The sequence below is a fragment of the Apostichopus japonicus genome, chromosome 19, assembly GCF_037975245.1.
Source record: "Apostichopus japonicus isolate 1M-3 chromosome 19, ASM3797524v1, whole genome shotgun sequence".
Taxonomy (NCBI): domain Eukaryota; kingdom Metazoa; phylum Echinodermata; class Holothuroidea; order Aspidochirotida; family Stichopodidae; genus Apostichopus; species Apostichopus japonicus.
In genome coordinates, this window is record NC_092579.1 from 25,160,891 (window position 1) to 25,183,520 (window position 22,630).

The 22,630-nt window shown below is 36.6% G+C and overlaps 1 long non-coding RNA gene across 13 annotated transcripts; it reads left to right on the forward strand.

Moving 5' to 3' along the window:
* The first annotated feature begins 625 nt into the window (after window positions 1-625).
* LOC139960492 (uncharacterized) lies at window positions 626-19,010 on the forward strand. Of its 13 annotated transcripts, none has more exons than XR_011790534.1 (8): window positions 626-1,060; window positions 3,637-3,763; window positions 5,486-5,611; window positions 7,078-7,207; window positions 7,898-7,995; window positions 9,381-9,512; window positions 11,173-11,288; window positions 18,925-19,010. It is a non-coding gene; the product is annotated as an uncharacterized lncRNA (long non-coding RNA). The 13 variants fall into 13 exon arrangements; XR_011790535.1 differs by lacking the exon at window positions 18,925-19,010 and adding an exon at window positions 14,509-14,559; XR_011790544.1 differs by lacking the exon at window positions 18,925-19,010 and adding an exon at window positions 14,509-14,559 and having other exon boundaries at window positions 9,381-9,508.
* The last annotated feature ends 3,620 nt before the right edge of the window (window positions 19,011-22,630 follow it).

The following is a 22,630-nucleotide window of genomic DNA, read 5'->3' on the forward strand; positions in this document are numbered from 1 at the left end:
GAAGGATAGTACATTTTAAATTCTCAAGGAACCAATAGGTTAACTACTTTCCACACTGCAGCTTTTAAAACAAAAACTTCAATTGTCGGGGCCATATGTGCTTTTTACGTGACCCGTCATACGGGATACAAAACGTCACGGCCAAACGGCACTACCAAACCATCCCATATGTAGTACACATAGTAAAGGCGAGCTCAGGAGCAAAAGTCGTGTATGCCAAAAGCGATTTTCCTGATTATTGATGTAGATTTATACATTTAATATGGTTGTACTAGTGTTATGATGTCTGTGTGTTCTATTCAAGGAATGTACATCTGTCGTACGTAGTTTAATTGTGTGCCCTTTGAATGAATTAAATCATTAATACTTTGTACGTAGCTATGTTTAATTTATTGTGTAAACCTTAAGAATGTGTTAATACAATTAAAGTGTTACGTAATCGCTACGCCGTGCAGCTCCTCTTTGGTAGTAACTGTGTTAATACAATTAAAGAGTTACGTAATCGCTAAGCCGTGCTAGATCCTATTTGGCAGTAGCTGTGTTAATACAATTAAAGTATTACGTAATCGCTACGCCTTGCAAACTCTTCTTTGGCAGTAGCTTTAACTGAATTGGTTCAGTTCAATTCAATTCACTACTTCCAAGAACGGCGTCTTCTCTTCACTACACATGTTGCCTATCTTTTCATTATCTGTCAACGCCGTTCTACTTTGCTAAATTTTACATTGCCGTACCTGCTTCCACGCGGTTGTTACTGTATCATACGCAATGAATACGGTACATCTATGCTGATTCATCTCTCTCTCTCTCGGTAGTTGAACTTACTTTCCGTCAATCCATTTACCTAGAGGATACTCTCGTTCATTTTGATGTTCTCGATTTGGACTGTTGTATATTACCTTTACTTGGAACCTTTTCAAGAAGACCTTTTCTACAAAATATATATATTGGTCAATTTCAAAACCACGCTCCTTCCGAAAACCTGACTAGCCAACTGTACAGAACAACTTTCGCCGACCTACCAGGAACCACGCCATGCTCTCAGCGACTTCATTCTATTGTAAGTAATTGAAATGTATTTGTTATATGTGTTAACTTAATGTATGCTTTAATGCTAGTTTAACAGAACAAATTCTCCTTTCCCGTCTCTTCTTTTATGGTCGTGACTGTTGGTTAATCTCGAGGGGTTTGATCTCTCTTATAGATAGATAGCAGTCTCGTAACACTAGTATGTGTGAAAAGCTTAATTGTAATGAATTTTGACATTCCAAGGGAACCAATACGTTAACTACTTTCAACACCAGCTTTGTAAAAAAATAATAATATTTGAATGTCCCAGTGAGTTAAATTTCCTCCAGGATGATAGGGGAAAAAAATAGTTTAAGAAGTTCGACTAAAGGTGACCACAATAATTTGATAATCTGGCATGTTTGGGGCCAATACAGCATACCTTTCAACATGTAAAATGTAAGACTAGAATTAAATTGAACAGAGCTCATTAAAAGAAATACACTATTGATAGAAGGATAGTACATTTTACATTCCCGGGTGACCAATACATTAACTACTTTCAACAAGTTTCCTAAAGAAATTCTTCAAAAGTTGATGGCCCTATCGAGTACTCATGGTAATGAAAAGCTTAAAAATACAAATTGTACATGTCAAATAGATATTTCCTGATTATTGATGTAGATTTGTACATTTATTATGTATAGGCCCCAAATTATATCATGCAATTGCTACGAATTTTCAAAAAGTACTTTGCCCTAGGTCTTTACTCTCCAAATTGTATTCCGACGATTATAAATGAATAACAAAAGATGTTTACATGTCCCAGTGAGGTAAATTTCCTCCAGGATGATAACAAAAATAGTTGAAGAAGTTTGATTAAAGGTGACCACCATAATTTGAAAATCTGGCGTGTTTGGGGCTAACAGAGCATACATTTAAACAGAGCATACAATTAAACATATAAAATAGTGTTTGCACGGGTAATCCGGGTACCCGCCCCACGCGTTAATACCCGGTTCCTAATTTATTACCCGAATCCTACGCAAAGTGTTATTTATTTATTTTGTTGTTTTGCAAACCGATGGTTAGGCAGATTTCCCAGAGACTGAGTGTGTTGTTAGGCTATCACGTGGTCAAAAGTAACAGCAATAACTAATGTATTCCATGGATATCTTATAACTGCGTCACAATTTCAGCGAATAAACAGATGGTTAGGCTTAGATTTCTCATTGGCTTAGTGTGGTGTTAGGCAATGATGTAGTCGAACATAACAGCAATAATGAAAATATTCCATGGATATCTTATAACTGCGTAACAATTTCAGTGAATAAACAGATGGCTAGGCTAGATTCCCCCATTGACTTAGTGTAGTGTTAGGCAACCATGTGGTCGAACGTAACAGCAATAATGAAAATATTCCATGGATATCTTATAACTGCGTCACAATTTCAGCGAATAAACAGATGGTTAGGTTTAGATTTCTCATTGACTTAGTGAAATGTTAGGCAACCATGTGGTCGAACGCAACAGCAATAATGAAAATATTCCATGGATATCTTAACTGCGTCACAATTTCAGCGAAAAAACAGATGGTTAGGCCTAGATTTCTCATTGAATTAGTGTGGTGTTAGGCAACCATGTAGTCGAACGTAACAGCAATAATGAAAATATTCCATGGATATCTTATAACTGCGTCACAATGTCAGCGAATAAACAGATGGCTAGGCTAGTTTACTCGATTGACTTAGTGAAGTGTTAGGCAACCATATAGTCGAACGTAACAGCAATAATGAAAATATTCCATGGATATCTTATAACTGTGTTACAATTTCAGCGAATAAACAGATGGTTAGGCTTAGATTTCTCATTGACTTAGTGTGGTGTTAGGCAACCATGTTGTCGAACGTATGGTTAGGCTTAGAATAAAAAGATGGCTAGGCTAGTTTACCCTATTGACTTAGTGTTGTGTTAGGCATCCATGTGGTCGAACGTAACAGCAAGCAATGATAAAAAGTATTCCATGGATATCTTATAACTGCGTCACAATTTCAGCGAAAAAAAACATATGGTTAGGCTTAGAATTCTCATTGACTTAGTGTGATGTTAGGCTACCATGTGGAAGAAATTTATTATTTAGCTCGAACTTAAATTTATTTAATGAAAATCTTATTTAAAAGCATCACAAAACATACGAACATGAATGGAAGGATATTCTAGTTTGCATTCTAACTGAACCAATACATTAACTGCTTTCAAAACCAGCTTAGTCAAATGGTTTTCATTGTTGTTGTCCTATGGAGTACTCAAGTTAAGAACATGAGGGGGGGGGGGGAAACTCGTACATGTCAAAAAGATATTAATGTAGTTTTAAACATTTAATATGGCTGTTCTAGTCTGTAGGGAAGAGCTTAATTTTAATGATTTTTTATTAATTGAAGTAAAAAGTTAATACTGATGCTATTCCAGGTTTTTTCTATGGTTGTTTGCATCATTTTTATCTACCCGATTGTCTGTAAATAGTTTGCTTTTTTAGTTTAATGTAACTTTTCATAGAGTTATATCCTTCAAGCAATTTCAGACAAAGATATGAAAAATGTCCTCTTTTTTTCATTTTTGTACCCAAAGATACCTCCTGGTTTGGTTGGGGTGTGCTTCGAGGTCTCTGCAACTTCTATCTTTCAAAGACACACACGTACCCTCGTGGAATCGTACACAAGCTTCTGCAAGAAATCACCACGTGAATTGTTTGCAAGTATATTCGTTTAATTACATTGTTTGAATGATTTCCATCAAAAATGAGGGTAAACATTTTGCTTCAAATGCACTGGCTTACGTCAAAAATATATTTTCAATTATTGATGGAGATTTATTTATTTAAATATATATATATGGGCCCCAGATTATAATCTCGAGCATGGTATAATTGCTACAAGTTGTCTAAATGAACAAAACAGATGTTTGAATGTCCCAGCAAGGTCAATTTCCTCCAGGATAATAGATAACAAAATTATTTTAAGAAGTTTGACTAAAGGTAGATTTCTCATTGACTAAGTGTGGTGTTAGGCAACCATGCGGTCGAATGTAGCAGTAATAATAAAAAATTTACCATGAATATCTTATAACTGCGTCACAATTTCAGCGAATAAACAGAAAGCTAGGCAAGTCAACCCCATCGACTTAGTGTAGTGTTAGGCAACCAAGCGGTCGTACGTAACAGCAATAATGTAAATATTCCATGGATATCTTATAACTGCGTCACAATTTCAGCGAATAAACAGATGGTTAGGCTTAGATTTCTCATTGACGTAGTGTGGTGTTAGGCAACCATGTAGTCGAACGTAACAGCAATAATGAAAATATTCAATGGATATCTTATAACTGCGTCACAATTTCAGCGAATAAACAGAAAGTTAGGCTTAGATATCTCATTGACTTAGTGTAGTGTTAGGCAACTATGCGGTCGTATGTAACAGCAATAACGAAAATATTCAATGGATATCTTATAACTGCGTCACAATTTCAGCGTATAAACAGATGGTTAGGCTTAGATTTCTCATTGACTTAGTGTGGTGTTAGGCAACCATGTGGTCGAACGTGACAGCAATAATGAAAATATTCCATGGATATCTTATAGCTGCGTTACAATTTCAGCGAATAAACAGAAAGTTAGGCTTAGATTTCTCATTGACTTAGTGTGGTGTTAGGCAACCATGTGGTCGAACGTAACAGCAATAATGAAAATATTCAATGGATATCTCATAACTGCGTTACAATTTCAGCGAATAAAAAGATGGCTAGGCTAGTTTAACCCATTGACTTAGTGTTGTGTTAGGCATCCATGTGGTCGAACGTAACAGCAATGATAACAAATATTCCATGGATATCTTTTAACTGCGTCACAATTTCAGCGAAAAAAAACATATGTTTAGGCTTAGAATTCTCATTGACTTAGTGTGGTGTTAGGCTACCATGTGGAAGAAATTTATTATTTAGCTCGAACTTAAATTTATTTAATGAAAATCACATTTAAAAGGATCACACAACATACGAACATGAATGGAAGGATATTCTAGTTTGCATTCTAACTGAACCAATACATTAACTGCTTTCAAAACCAGCTAAGTCAAATTGTATTCATTGTTGTTGTCCTATGGAGTTCTCAAGTTAAGAACATTAGAACAACAAACTCGTACATGTCAAAAAGATATTGATGCAGATTTAAACATTTAATATGGCTGTTCTAGTCTGTAGGGAAGAGCTTAATTTTAATGATTTTAATTAATTGAAGTAAAGAGTTAATACTGATGCTATTCCAGGTTTTTTCTATGGTTGTTTGCATCATTTTTCTTTACCCGATTGTCTGCAAATAGTTTGCTTTTCTAGTTTAATTTAACTTTTTATAGAATTATATCCTTCAAGCAATTTTAGACATAGATATAAAAAATGTCCTCTTTTTTCAATTCTGTACCCAAAGATACCTCCTGGTTTGGTTGGGGGCGTGCTTCAAGGTCTCTGCAACTTCCATCCCTTCGAAAGACACACACGTACCCTTGTGGGATCGTACACAAGCTTCTGCTAGAAATCACCACGTGAATTGTTTGCAAGAATATTCATTTAATTGCATTGTTTGAATTAATTTCCATCAAAATGAGAGTAAACATTTTACTTCAAATGCACTGGCTTACGTCAAAAAGATATTTTCAATTATTGATGGAGATTTATTCATTTAAATATATATAGGCCCCAGATTATAATCTCGGGCATAGTATAATTGCTACAAGTTGTGTCTAAATGAACAAAAAAGATGTTTGAATGTCCCAGTAAGGTCAATTTCCTCCAGGATGATAGATAACAAAATTAGTTTAAGAAGTTTGACTAAAGGTAGATTTCTCATTGACTAAGTGTAGTGTTAGGCAACCATGTGGTCGAACGAAAACAGCAATAATGAAAATATTCCATGGATATCTTATAACTGCGTCACAATTTCAGCGAATAAACAGATGGTTAGGCTTAGATTTCTCATTGACTTAGTGTGGTGTTAGGCAACCATGCGGTCGAACGTAACAGCAATAATGAAAATATTCAATGGATATCTTATAACTGCGTCACAATTTCAGCGAATAGACAAAGCTAGGCAAGTTAATCCCATTGACTTAGTGTAGTGTTAGGCAACCATGTGGTCGAACGTAACAGCAATAATGAAAATATTCCATGGATATCTTATAACTGCGTCACAATTTCAGCGAATGAACATATAGTTAGGCTTAGATTTCTCATTGACTTAGTGTGGTGTTAGGCAACCATGTGGTCGAACGTAACAGCAATAATGAAAATATTCAACGGATATCTCATAACTGCGTTACAATTTCAGCGAATAAAAAGATGGCTAGGCTAGTTTACCCCATTGACTTAGTGTTGTGTTAGGCATCCATGTGGTCGAACGTAACAGCAATGATAACAAATATTCCATGGATATCTTATAACTGCGTCACAATTTCAGCGAAAAAAACATATGGTTAGGCTTAGAATTCTCATTGACTTAGTGTGATGTTAGGCTACCATGTGGAACAAATTTATAATTTAGCTCGAACTTAAATTTATTTAATGAAAATCATATTTAAAAGCATCACACAACATACGAACATGAATTGAAGGATATTCTAGTTTGCATTCTAACTGAACCAATACATTAACTGCTTTCAAAACCAGCTAAGTCAAAAGGTTTTCATTGTTGTTGTCCTCTGGAGCACTCAAGTTAAGAACATGAGGGGGAAAAACTCGTACATGTCAAAAGGATATTAATGTAGTTTTAAACATTTAATATGGCTGTTCTAGTCGGTAGGGAAGAGCTAAATTTTAATAATTTTTTATTAATTGAAGTAAAAAGTTAATACTGATGCTATTCCAGGTTTTTTCTATGGTTGTTTGCATCATTTTTCTTTACCCGATTGTCTGCAAATAGTTTGCTTTTCTAGTTTAATTTAACTTTTTATAGAATTATATCCTTCAAGCAATTTTAGACATAGATATAAAAAATGTCCTCTTTTTTCATTTTTGTACCCAGAGATACCTCCTGGTTTGGTTGGGGGCGTGCTTCAAGGTCTCTGCAACTTCCATCCCTTCGAAAGACACACACGTACCCTTGTGGGATCGTACACAAGCTTCTGCTAGAAATCACCACGTGAATTGTTTGCAAGTATATTCATTTAATTCAATTGTTTGAATTGATTTCCATCAAAATGAGAGTAAACATTTTACTTCAAATGCACTGGCTTACGTCAAAAAGATATTTTCAATTATTGATGGAGATTTATTCATTTAAATATATATAGGCCCCAGATTATAATCTCGGGCATAGTATAATTGCTACAAGTTGTGTCTAAATGAACAAAAAAGATGTTTGAATGTCCCAGTAAGGTCAATTTCCTCCAGGATGATAGATAACAAAATTAGTTTAAGAAGTTATGACTAAAGGTAGATTTCTCATTGACTAAGTGTAGTGTTAGGCAACCATGTGGTCGAACGTAACAGCAATAATGAAAATATTCCATGGATATCTTATAACTGCGTCACAATTTCAGCGAATAAACAGATGGTTAGGCTTAGATTTCTCATTGACTTAGTGTGGTGTTAGGCAACCATGCGGTCGAACGTAACAGCAATAATGAAAATATTCAAATATTCAGTTAATACTGATGCTATTCCAGGTTTTTTCTATGGTTGTTTGCATCATTTTTATCTACCAGATTGTCTGTAAATAGTTTGCTTTTCTAGTTTAATTTAACTTTTCATAGAGTTATATCCTTCAAGCAATTTCAGACAAAGATATAAAAAATGTCCTCTTTTTTTCATTTTTGTACTGGTTTGGTTGGGGGCGTGCTTCAAGGTCTCTATAACTTCTATCTCTTCGAAAGACAAACACGTTCCCTTGTGGGATCGTGTACGTACACAAGCTTCTGCAAGAAATCACCACGTGAATTGTTCGCAAGTATATTCATTTAATTACATTGTTTGAATTGATTTCCATCAAAATGAGGGTAAACATTTTGCTTCAAATGCACTGGCTTACGTCAAAAATATATTTTCAATTATTGATGGAGATTTATTTATTTAAATATATATATATAGGCCCCAGATTATAATCTCGGGCATAGTATAATTGTTACAAGTTGTCTAAATGAACAAAACAGGTGTTTGAATGTCCCAGCAAGGTCAATTCCCTCCAGGTTAATAGATAACAAAATTATTTTAAGAAGTTTGACTAAAGGTAGATTTCTCATTGACTAAGTGTGGTGTTAGGCAACCATGCGGTCAGTAATAATAAAAATATTCCATGGATATCTTATAACTGCGTCACAAATTCAGCGAATAAACAGAAAGCTAGGCAAGTTAACCCAATTGACTTAGTGTAGTGTTAGGCAACCAAGCGGTCGTACGTAACAGCAATATTGAAAATATTCCATGGATATCTTATAACTGCGTCACAATTTCAGCGAATAAACAGATGGCAAGACTAGTTTAAATCATAGACTTAGTGTAGTGTTAGGCAACGATGCAGTCGAACGTAACAGCAATAATGAAAATATTCAAAGGATATCTTATAATGAATAAACAGATGGTTAGGCTAAGATATCTCATTGACTTAGTGTAGTGTTAGGCAACCATGCGGTCGTATGTAACAGCAATAACGAAAATATTTCCTGGATATCTTATAACTGCGTCACAATTTCAGCGAAGAAAGAAATGGCTAGGCTAGTTTACCCCATTGACTTAGTGCAGTGTTAGGCAACCAAGTGGTCGAACGTAACAGCAATAATGAAAATATTCCATGGATATCTTATAACTGCGTCACAATTTCAGCGAATAAAAAGATGGCTAGGCTAGTTTACTCCATTGACTTAGTGTAGTGTTAGGCAACCATGTGGTCGAACGTAGCAGCAATAATGAAAATATTTCAAGGATATCTTATAACTGCGTCACAATTTCAGCGAATAAACATATGGTTAGGCTTAGATTTCTCATTGACTTAGTGTGGTGGTAAGCTACCATGTGGAAGAATTTTGTTTTTGGCTATTTAGCTAGACCTTAAATTTATAATAATGAAAGTGATATTTAAAAGCATCACACAACAAACGAACATGGATTAGAAGGATATTTTAGTTTGCATTCTAACTGAACCAATACATTAACTGCTTTCAAAACCAGCTTTGTCAAATGGTTGTCTGCATCATTTTTCTTTACCCGATTGTCTGTAAATAGTTTGCTTTTCTAGTTACATTAACTTTTCATAGAGTTATATCCTTCAAGCAATTTCAGACATAGATAAAACAAAATATAGAAGTTCTCTTTTTTCAATTTTGTACCCAAAGATACCTCCTGGTTAAAAGTTGAGGGCGTGCTTTAAGGTCTCTGCAACCTCTATCTCTTCGAAAGACACACACGTACCCTTGTTGGATCGTACAAAAGCTTCTGCAAGAAATCATCACGTTTATTGTTCGCAAGTATATTCATTTAATTACATTGTTTGAATTGATTTCATAAAAAATGAGGGTAAACATTTTGTTTCAACGTTAGGTAGTGCCGTTTGGCCGTGACGTTTTATTGATGGAGATTTATTCATTTATATAGGCCCCAGATTATAATCTCGGGCATGGTATAATTGCTACAAGTTTTCAAAAAGTACTTTGCTGGAGGTCTTTACTCCCCAAATTGTTCTCCGACGATTCTAAATGAATGTTTGAATGTCCCAGTAAGGTCAATTTCCTCCAGGATGAGTATAAGAATTTTGACTAAATTTGACCACCATATTTGAAAATCTGGCATGTTTTCAAGCTAAGACACCTTAAACGTAAGAGTAAAAATAAAATGCACTGAGCTCATAAAAAGAAATACATTATGAATAGACACAGAATCTTAGGAATATTGAGTTACAACGCTCTATTACGTACGTTTTGCTAATCAACTTGGTTTTAATTTTCTTTTCTGAGAGTGAAAGTAAAAGCAACAGACAAAAATGATTAGAAGGATGGATAGCACATTTTACATTCCCAGGTGACCACTACATTAACTTCTCTCAACAACAGGCTTCCTAAAGAAGTTCTTCAAAAGTTGTTGGCCCTATTGAGTACTCATGGTAATGAAAAGCTTAAAAATACAAATTGTACATGTCAAATAGATATTTCCTGATTATTGATGTAGATTTGTACATTTATAATGTATAGGCCCCAGATTATATCATGCTGTAATTGCTACGAATTTCAAAAAGTACTTTGCTTGATGTTTTTTTTACTCTCCAAATTGTCTTCCGACGATTATAAATGAACAACAAAAGATGTTTAAATGTCCCAGTGAGGTAAATTTCCTCCTGGGTGATAACAAAAATAGTTTTAGAAGTTTGATTAAAGGTGACCACCAAAATTTGAAAATCTGGCATGTTTGGGGCCAATACAGCATACATTTTAACAAATAAAATAGTGTTTGCGGGTTTTCTTGGTACCCGCCCACGCGATACTACCCGATTCTTAATTTATTACCCGAATCCTACGCAAATAGTTATTTATTTTCTTGTTTTGCAATCCGATGGTTAGGCAGATTTCCCATAGACTTAGTTTGATGTTAGGCTACCACATGGTCGAAAATAACAGCATAAAGAATGTATTCCATGGATACCCTTTAACTGCGTCACAATTTAAGCGAATAAAAAGATGGCTAGTTTGCCCCCATGATGTGTAGTGTTAGGCAACCCTGTGGTCGAACGTAACAGTAATAATTAAAATATTCCATGGATATCTGATAACTGCGTCACAATTTCAGCGAATAAACTTATGGTTAGACTTAGATTTTTATTGACTTGTGTGGTGTTAGGCTACCATGTTGAAGAAATTAATTATTTTGCTTATTTAGCTAGACCTTAAATTTATTTAATGAAAGTGATATTTAAAAGCATCACACAACAAACGAACATGATTGGAAGGATATTTTAGTTTGCGTTCTAAGGGAACCAATATAACATTGACTGCTTTCAACACCAACTTAGTCAAATGGTTTTCATTGTTGTTGTCCTATGGAGTACTCAAGTTAAGAACGTTACAACAAAAGACTCGTACATGTCAAAAAGGTATATTGCTGTAGATTTAATCACTTTTACATTTTGTTTTACAGAGTAGATCCTTCAGTGTTCACAGTGGTGGTTTTCTACCAGTTTATAGTACAGCACTTATGGAATATGTGGCAGAAACTTCTCAAAAAATGATTGGAGCTTAATAACTGGGATGTAGGTAAGAGACATTGGGTTGAGGTTGTTTATATTTTAGAATTATGGAATGTATTGCAGTAACGTGTCGGACAACTATTGCAGCTTCCTAACTGCAATGTATGGTGAGAGACAATTGTTGAGGGCGTGTATGCTACAACACTATGAAATGTATTGCAAAATCCGCTCGAACAATGATTGCAGATTACCAACTGCAATGAATAGTGAGAGATATTGTTTGAGCAAGTTTAGGCTACATAACTATATAATATATTGCAGAAACTTCTCGAACAATGATTCCAGCTTACCAACTGCAATAAATGTTGAAAGACACTTGTTGAGGGAGTGTATCCTACATAACTATGAAATGTATTGCAGAAACTTCTCTCACAATGAATGCAGCTTACTACCTTCATTGCAATGTGAGAGACATTGGTTGAGGAAGTTTAGGCTACATAACTATGAAATATATTGCAGAAACTTCTCTCACAATGATTTCAGCTTACCAATTGCAATAAATGTTGAAAGACATTGGTTAAGGGAATGTATCCTACATAACTATGAAATGTATTGCAAAAACTTCTCTAACAACGATTGCAGCAAACTAAAGTGCAAAGTATGGTGAGAGACATTGGTTGAGGAAGTTTATGATACAATTCTATGCAATTTTTGCCAAAACATATCGAACAATGAATGCAGCTTACTATCTGCAGTGTATGTTTAGAGACATTGATTAAGGGAGTTTATACTAACTACATAACTATAAAAAGTTTTGCATAAACTTATCGAACAACGACTGCAGCTTATTAACTGCAATGTATGGTGAGAGACATTTGGTTGAGGGAGTGTATACTACATTACTATGAAATGTTTTGCAGAAACTTTTCGAACAACAATAGCAGCTTATTTACTGCAATGTATTATGAGAAACTTATGGTTGAAAAAGTTTATGCTACGACCCTATGAATTGTATTGCAAAAACCTCTTGGAAAATGATTGCATCTTACTGACTGCAATGCATGGTGAGAAACATTTATTGAGTGAGTTTATTCTACACAACTATGAAATATATTGCAGAAACTTATCGGATAATAATATCAGCCTACTGACTGCAGTGTATAGCGAGAGACATTATTTGAGGGAGTTTATACTGCATAACTATGAAATGTGATGCAGAAACTTCTTGAACAATCACTGCAGCTTACTTACTGCAATGCAATGTGAGAGAGTTTATACTACATAACTATAAAATGTATTGCAGAGACTTCTCAAACAATTATTGCAGCTTACTCACTGCAATGTATAGTGAGAGACATTATTTGAGGGAGTTTATACTACATTATATGAAATGTTTTGCAGAAACTTATCGAACAATGACTGCAGCCCACCGACTGCAGTGTATGGTGAGAAACATTATTTGAGAGAGTTAATACTACATAACTATGAAATGTGATGCAGAAACTTATCGAACAATGACTGCAGCTTACTGACTACAATGCAATGTGACAGACATTATTTGAGGGGTTTATACTTCATTACTATGAAATGTATTGCAGGAACTTTTCGAACAATGATTGCAGCTTACTCACTGCAGTGTATAGTGAGAGACATTATTTGAGAGAGTTTATACTACATTACTATGAAATATTTTTCAAAAACTTCTCGGACAATGATTGCAGCCTACTGACTGCAAATGTATGGTGAACATAACTACGAAATTTATTACAGAATTTTTTCGAACAATGACTGCAGATTACTGTGTATGGTGTATGGTGACTGCAGTGTTTATACTACATTACTATGAAATGTTTGGCAGAAACTTCTCGAACGATGACTGCAGCCTACTGAATGCAGTGTATGGCGAGAGACATTGGTTGAAGGGTTTTATACTGCATAACTATGAAATGTATTGCAGAAACTTCTCTGACAATGATTGCAGCCTACTGACTGCAATGCGATGTGAGGTACATTGGTTGAGGGAGTTTATACTACATTACTTTGAAATGTTTTGCAGAAACTTCTCGACCGATGATTGCAGCCTACTGACTGCAGTGTATGGTGAGAGAATACTACATAACTATGAAATACATTGCAGAAACCTCTGGAACGATGATTGCAGCTTACTGACTGCAGTGTATGGTGAGAGACATTGTTAAAGGGTGTTTATACTACATTACCATGAAATACATTCCAGAAACCTCTTGAACGATGATTGCAGCTTACTCACTGCAGTGTATGATGAGAGACATTGATTGGGGGTGTTTATTCTACATTACTATGAAATGTTTTGCAGAAACGTCTCGGACAATGATTGCAGCTTACTCACTGCAGTGTATGGTGAGAGACATTGTTTAAGGGTGTTTTTACTGTAGAAACTTTTCGGACTATAATGGCAGCCCACCGACTGCAGTATATGGTGAGAGACATTATTTGAGGGAGTTTATACTACATTACAATGAAATGTTTTCAAGAAACTTCTCGAACGATGACTGCAGCCTAATAACTGCAGTGTATAGTGTGAGACATTGTTAAAGGGTGTTTATACTACATTACTATGAAATGTTTTGAAGAAACTTCTCTGACAATGATTGCAGCCTACTGACTGGCAGTGTATGGTGAGAGACATTGTTTTAAAGGGTTTTATACTACATTACCATGAAATGTATTGCAGAAACCTCTCTGACAATGATTGCAGCTTACTGACTGCATTGTATGGTGAGAGACATTGTTAAAGGGTGTTTATACTACATTACCATGAAATGTATTGCAGAAACCTCTGGAACGATGATTGCAGCTTACTCACTGCAGTGTATGATGAGAGACATTGATTGGGGGTGTTTATTCTACATTACTATGAAATGTTTGGCAGAAACGTCTCGGACAACTATTGCAGCTTACTCACTGCAGTGTATAGTGAGAAACATTGTTTAAGGGTGTTTTTACTGCAGAACCTTCTCGGACAATAATTGCAGCCCACCGACTGCAGTATATGGTGAGAGACATTGGTTGAGTGATTGTATACCACAACACTATGATATGTTTTGCAGAAACTTCTGGGACAATGATTGCAGCCTACTGACTGCAGTGTATGGTGAGAGACATTGTTTAAGGGTGTTTTTACTACATTACCATGAAATGTATTGCAGAACCCTCTCGAACGATGATTGCAGCTTACTCACTGCAGTGTATGATGAGAGACATTGATTGGGGGTGTTTATTCTACTTTACTACGAAATGTTTTGCAGAAACTTCTCGAACGATGATTGCATCCTACTGACTGCAGTGTATGGTGAGAGACATTGGTTGAAGGAGTTTATACTGCATAACTATTAAATTTATTGCAAGAACTTCTCTGACAATGATTGCAGCCTACTGACTGCAGTGTATGGTGAGAGACATTGTTTAAGGGTGTTTTTACTACATTACCATGAAATGTATTGCAGAACCCTCTCGAACGATGATTGCAGCTTACTCACTGCAGTGTATGATGAGAGACATTGATTGGGGTGTTTATTCTACTTTACTATGAAATGTTTTGCAGAAACTTCTCGAACGATGATTGCATCCTACTGACTGCAGTGTATGGTGAGAGACATTGGTTGAGGGAGTTTATACTGCATAACTATTAAATTTATTGCAAAAACTTCTCTGACAATGATTGCAGCCTACTGACTACAGTGTATGGTGAGAGACATTGGTTGAGGGAGTTTATACTACATAACTATGAAATACATTGCAGAAACCTCTGGAACGATGACTGCAGTTTACTGACTGCAGTGTATGGTGAGAGACATTGTTTAAGGGTGTTTTTACTACATTACCATTAAATGTATTGCAGAACCCTCTCGAACGATGATTGCATCCTACTGACTGCAGTGTATGGTGAGAGACATTGGTTGAGGGAGTTTATACTGCATAACTATTAAATTTATTGCAAAAACTTCTCTGACAATGATTGCATCCTACTGACTGCAGTGTATGGTGAGAGACATTGTTTAAGGGTGTTTTTACTACATTACCATGAAATGTATTGCAGAACCCTCTCGCGATGATTGCAGTTTACTCACTGCAGTGTATGATGAGAGACATTGATTGGGGGTGTTTATTCTACTTTACTATGAAATGTTTTGCAGAAACTTCTCGAACGATGATTGCATCCTACTGACTGCAGTGTATGGTGAGAGACATTAGTTGAGGGGTTTTATAATGCATAACTATTAAATTTATTGCAAAAACTTCTCTGACAATGATTGCAGCCTACTGACTGCAGTGTTTGGTGAGAAACATTGGTTGAGGAGTTTATACTGCATTACTATGAAATGTTTTGCAGAAACGTCTCGGACAACTATTACAGCTTACTCACTGCAGTGTATAGTGAGAAACATTGTTTTAGGGTGTTTTTACTGCAGAAACTTCTCGGAGTGATTGTATACTACATCACTATGATATGTTTTGCAGAAACTTCTGGGACAATGATTGCAGCCTACTGACTGCAAGTGTATGGTGAGAGACATTATTTGAGGGAGTTTATACTGCATTACTATGAAATGTTTTGCAGAAACTTCTCGAACGATGATTGCAGCCTACTGACTGCAGTGTATGGTGAGAGACATTGGTTGGGGGAGTTAATACTACATAACTATGAAATACATTGCAGAAACCTCTGGAACGATGATTGCAGCTTACTGACAGCAGTGTATGGTGAGAGACATTGTTAAAGGGTGTTTATACTACATTACCATGAAATACATTCCAGAAACCTCTTGAACGATGATTGCAGCTTACTCACTGCAGTGTATGATGAGAGACATTGATTGGGGGTGTTTATTCTACATTACTATGAAATGTTTTGCAGAAACTTCTCGGACAATGATTGCAGCCTACTGACTACAGTGTATGGTGAGAGACATTGGTTGAGGGAGTTTATACTACATAACTATGAAATACATTGCAGAAACCTCTGGAACGATGACTGCAGTTTACTGACTGCAGTGTATGGTGAGAGACATTGTTTAAGGGTGTTTTTACTACATTACCATTAAATGTATTGCAGAACCCTCTCGAACGATGATTGCATCCTACTGACTGCAGTGTATGGTGAGAGACATTGGTTGAGGGAGTTTATACTGCATAACTATTAAATTTATTGCAAAAACTCTGACAATGATTGCATCCTACTGACTGCAGTGTATGGTGAGAGACATTGTTTAAGGGTGTTTTTACTACATTACCATGAAATGTATTGCAGAACCCTCTCGCGATGATTGCAGCTTACTCACTGCAGTGTATGGTGAGAGACATTGATTGGGGGTGTTTATTCTACATTACTATGAAATGTTTTGCAGAAACGTCTCGGACAACTATTGCAGCTTACTCACTGCAGTATAGTGAGAAACATTGTTTAAGGGTGTTTTTACTGCAGAAACTTCTCGGACAATAATTGCAGCCCACCGACTGCAGTATATGGTGAGAGACATTGGTTGAGTGATTGTATACCACAACACTATGATATGTTTTGCAGAAACTTCTGGGACAATGATTGCAGCCTACAGACTGCATTGCGATGTGAGATACATTATTTGAGGGAGTTTATACTGCATTACTATGAAATGTTTTGCAGAAACTTCTCGAACGATGATTGCAGCTTACTCACTGCAGTGTATAGTGAGAAACATTGTTTAAGGGTGTTTTTACTGCAGAAACTTCTCGAACGATGATTGCAGCCTACTGACTGCAGTGTATGGTGAGAGACATTGGTTGGGGGAGTTAATACTACATAACTATGAAATACATTGCAGAAACCTCTGGAACGATGATTGCAGCTTACTGACAGCAGTGTATGGTGAGAGACATTGTTAAAGGGTGTTTATACTACATTACCATGAAATACATTCCAGAAACCTCTTGAACGATGATTGCAGCTTACTCACTGCAGTGTATGATGAGAGACATTGATTGGGGGTGTTTATTCTACATTACTATGAAATGTTTTGCAGAAACTTCTCGGACAATGATTGCAGCCTACTGACTACAGTGTATGGTGAGAGACATTGGTTGAGGGAGTTTATACTACATAACTATGAAATACATTGCAGAAACCTCTGGAACGATGACTGCAGTTTACTGACTGCAGTGTATGGTGAGAGACATTGTTTAAGGGTGTTTTTACTACATTACCATTAAATGTATTGCAGAACCCTCTCGAACGATGATTGCATCCTACTGACTGCAGTGTATGGTGAGAGACATTGGTTGAGGGAGTTTATACTGCATAACTATTAAATTTATTGCAAAAACTTTTCTGACAATGATTGCATCCTACTGACTGCAGTGTATGGTGAGAGACATTGTTTAAGGGTGTTTTTACTACATTACCATGAAATGTATTGCAGAACCCTCTCGCGATGATTGCAGCTTACTCACTGCAGTGTATGGTGAGAGACATTGATTGGGGGTGTTTATTCTACATTACTATGAAATGTTTTGCAGAAACGTCTCGGACAACTATTGCAGCTTACTCACTGCAGTATAGTGAGAAACATTGTTTAAGGGTGTTTTTACTGCAGAAACTTCTCGGACAATAATTGCAGCCCACCGACTGCAGTATATGGTGAGAGACATTGGTTGAGTGATTGTATACCACAACACTATGATATGTTTTGCAGAAACTTCTGGGACAATGATTGCAGCCTACAGACTGCATTGCGATGTGAGATACATTATTTGAGGGAGTTTATACTGCATTACTATGAAATGTTTTGCAGAAACTTCTCGAGCGATGATTGCAGCTTACTCACTGCAGTGTATAGTGAGAAACATTGTTTAAGGGTGTTTTTACTGCAGAAACTTCTCGGAGTGATTGTATACTACATCACTATGATATGTTTTGCAGAAACTTCTGGGACAATGATTGCAGCCTACTGACTGCAGTGTATGGTGAGAGACATTATTTGAGGGAGTTGATACTGCATTACTACGAAATGTTTTGCAGAAACTTCTCGAACGATGATTGCAGCCTACTGACTGCAGTGTATGGTGAGAGACATTGGTTGGGGGAGTTTATACTACATAACTATGAAATACATTGCAGAAACCTCTGGAACGATGATTGCAGCTTACTGACTGCAGTGTATGGTGAGAGACATTGTTTAAGGGTGTTTTTACTACATCACCATGAAATGTTTTGCAGAAACTTCTCGAACGATGATTGCATCCTACTGACTGCAGTGTATGGTGAGAGACATTAGTTGAGGGGTTTTATAATGCATAACTATTAAATTTATTGCAAAAACTTCTCTGACAATGATTGCAGCCTACTGACTGCAGTGTATGGTGAGAAACATTGGTTGAGGAGTTTATACTGCATTACTATGAAATGTTTTGCAGAAACGTCTCGGACAACTATTGCAGCTTACTCACTGCAGTATAGTGAGAAACATTGTTTAAGGGTGTTTTTACTGCAGAAACTTCTCGGACAATAATTGCAGCCCACCGACTGCAGTATATGGTGAGAGACATTGGTTGAGTGATTGTATACCACAACACTATGATATGTTTTGCAGAAACTTCTGGGACAATGATTGCAGCCTACAGACTGCATTGCGATGTGAGATACATTATTTGAGGGAGTTTATACTACATTACTTTGAAATGTTTTGCAGAAACTTCTCGAACGATGATTGCAGTGTATGGTGAGAGACATTGGTTGAGGGAGTTTATACTACATAACTATGAAATACATTGCAGCAACCTCTTGAACGATGATTGCAGCCTACTGACTGCAGTGTATGGTGAGAGACATTGTTAAAGGGCGTTTATACTACATTACCATGAAATGTATTGCAGAACCCTCTTGAACGATGATTGCAGCTTACTTACTGCAGTGGATGATGAGAGACATTGATTGGGGGTGTTTATTCTACTTTACTATGAAATGTTTTGCAGAAACTTCTCGAACGATGATTGCATCCTACTGACTGCAGTGGTTGAGGGGTTTTATACTGCATAACTATTAAATTTATTGCAAAAACTTCTCTGACAATGATTGCAGCCTACTGACTGCAGTGTATGGTGAGAAACATTTGTTGAGGGAGTTTATACTGCATTACTATGAAATGTTTTGCAGAAACGTCTCGGACAACTATTACAGCTTACTCACTGCAGTGTATAGTGAGAAACATTGTTTAAGGGTGTTTTTACTGCAGAAACTTCTCGGAGTGATTGTATACTACATCACTATGATATGTTTTGCAGAAACTTCTGGGACAATGATTGCAGCCTACTGACTGCAGTGTATGGTGAGAGACATTATTTGAGGGAGTTTATACTGCATTACTACGAAATGTTTTGCAGAAACTTCTCGAACGATGATTGCAGCCTACTGACTGCAGTGTATGGTGAGAGACATTGGTTGGGGGAGTTTATACTACATAACTATGAAATACATTGCAGAAACCTCTGGAACGATGATTGCAGCTTACTGACAGCAGTGTATGGTGAGAGACATTGTTAAAGGGTGTTTATACTACATTACCATGAAATACATTCCAGAAACCTCTTGAACGATGATTGCAGCTTACTCACTGCAGTGTATGATGAGAGACATTGATTGGGGGTGTTTATTCTACATTACTATGAAATGTTTTGCAGAAACGTCTCGGACAATGATTGCAGCTTACTCACTGCAGTGTATAATGAGAGACATTGTTTAAGGGTGTTTTTACTGTAGAAACTTTTCGGACTATAATGGCAGCCCACCGACTGCAGTATATGGTGGAGAGACATTGGTTGAGTGATTGTACACTACATTACTATGAAATGTTTTGCTGAAACTCCTCGGACAATGATTGCATCCTACTGACTGCAATGCGATGTGAGATACATTATTTGAGGGAGTTTATACTACATTACATTGAAATGTTTTCAAGAAACTTCTCGAACGATGACTGCAGCCTACTGACTGCAGTGTATGGTGAGAGACATTGGTTGAGGGAGTTTATACTACATAACTATGAAATGTTTTGAAGAAACTTCTCTGACAATGATTGCAGCTTACTGACTGCAGTGTATGGTGAGAGACATTGTTAAAGGGTGTTTATACTACATTACCATGAAATGTATTGCAGAACCCTATTGAACGATGATTGCAGCTTACTGACTGCAGTGGATGATGAGAGACATTGATTGGAGGTGTTTATTCTACTTCACTATGAAATGTTTTGCAGAAACTTCTCGAACGATGATTGCATCCTACTTACTGCAGTGTATGGTGAGAGACATTGGTTGAGGGAGTTTATTCTACTTTATTATGAAATGTTTTGCAGAAACTTTTCGAACGATGATTACATCCTACTGACTGCAGTGTATGGTGAGAGACTTTGGTTGGGGGAGTTTATACTACATAACTATAAAATACATTGCAGAAACCTCTGGAAGGATGATTGCAGCCTACTGACTGCAGTGTATGGTGAGAAACATTGGTTGAGGAGTTTATACTGCATTACTATGAAATGTTTTGCAGAAACGTCTCGGACAACTATTACAGCTTACTCACTGCAGTGTATAGTGAGAAACATTGTTTTAGGGTGTTTTTACTACATTACCATGAAATGTTTTGCAGAAACTTCTCGAACGATGATTGCATCCTACTGACTGCAGTGTATGGTGAGAGACATTGTTAAAGGGCGTTTTATACTGCATAACTATTAAATTTATTGCAAGAACTTCTCTGACAATGATTGCAGCCTACTGACTGCAGTGTATGGTGAGAGACATTGGTTGAGGGAGTTTATACTACATAACTATGAAGTACATTGCAGAAACCTCTGGAACGATGACTGCAGTTTACTGACTGCAGTGTATGGCGAGAGACATTGTTTAAGGGTGTTTTTACTACATTACCATTAAATGTATTGCAGAACCCTCTCGAACGATGATTGCATCCTACTGACTGCAGTGTATGGTGAGAGACATTGGTTGAGGGAGTTTATACTGCATAACTATTAAATTTATTGCAAAAACTTCTCTGACAATGATTGCATCCTACTGACTGCATTGTATGGTGAGAGACATTGTTAAAGGGTGTTTATACTACATTACCATGAAATGTATTGCAGAAACCTCTGGAACGATGATTGCAGCTTACTCACTGCAGTGTATGATGAGAGACATTGATTGGGGGTGTTTATTCTACATTACTATGAAATGTTTGGCAGAAACGTCTCGGACAACTATTGCAGCTTACTCACTGCAGTGTATAGTGAGAAACATTGTTTAAGGGTGTTTTTACTGCAGAACCTTCTCGGACAATAATTGCAGCCCACCGACTGCAGTATATGGTGAGAGACATTGGTTGAGTGATTGTATACCACAACACTATGATATGTTTTGCAGAAACTTCTGGGACAATGATTGCAGCCTACTGACTGCAGTGTATGGTGAGAGACATTGTTTAAGGGTGTTTTTACTACATTACCATGAAATGTATTGCAGAACCCTCTCGAACGATGATTGCAGCTTACTCACTGCAGTGTATGATGAGAGACATTGATTGGGGGTGTTTATTCTACTTTACTACGAAATGTTTTGCAGAAACTTCTCGAACGATGATTGCATCCTACTGACTGCAGTGTATGGTGAGAGACATTGGTTGAAGGAGTTTATACTGCATAACTATTAAATTTATTGCAAGAACTTCTCTGACAATGATTGCAGCCTACTGACTGCAGTGTATGGTGAGAGACATTGTTTAAGGGTGTTTTTACTACATTACCATGAAATGTATTGCAGAACCCTCTCGAACGATGATTGCAGCTTACTCACTGCAGTGTATGATGAGAGACATTGATTGGGGTGTTTATTCTACTTTACTATGAAATGTTTTGCAGAAACTTCTCGAACGATGATTGCATCCTACTGACTGCAGTGTATGGTGAGAGACATTGGTTGAGGGAGTTTATACTGCATAACTATTAAATTTATTGCAAAAACTTCTCTGACAATGATTGCAGCCTACTGACTACAGTGTATGGTGAGAGACATTGGTTGAGGGAGTTTATACTACATAACTATGAAATACATTGCAGAAACCTCTGGAACGATGACTGCAGTTTACTGACTGCAGTGTATGGTGAGAGACATTGTTTAAGGGTGTTTTTACTACATTACCATTAAATGTATTGCAGAACCCTCTCGAACGATGATTGCATCCTACTGACTGCAGTGTATGGTGAGAGACATTGGTTGAGGGAGTTTATACTGCATAACTATTAAATTTATTGCAAAAACTTCTCTGACAATGATTGCATCCTACTGACTGCAGTGTATGGTGAGAGACATTGTTTAAGGGTGTTTTTACTACATTACCAT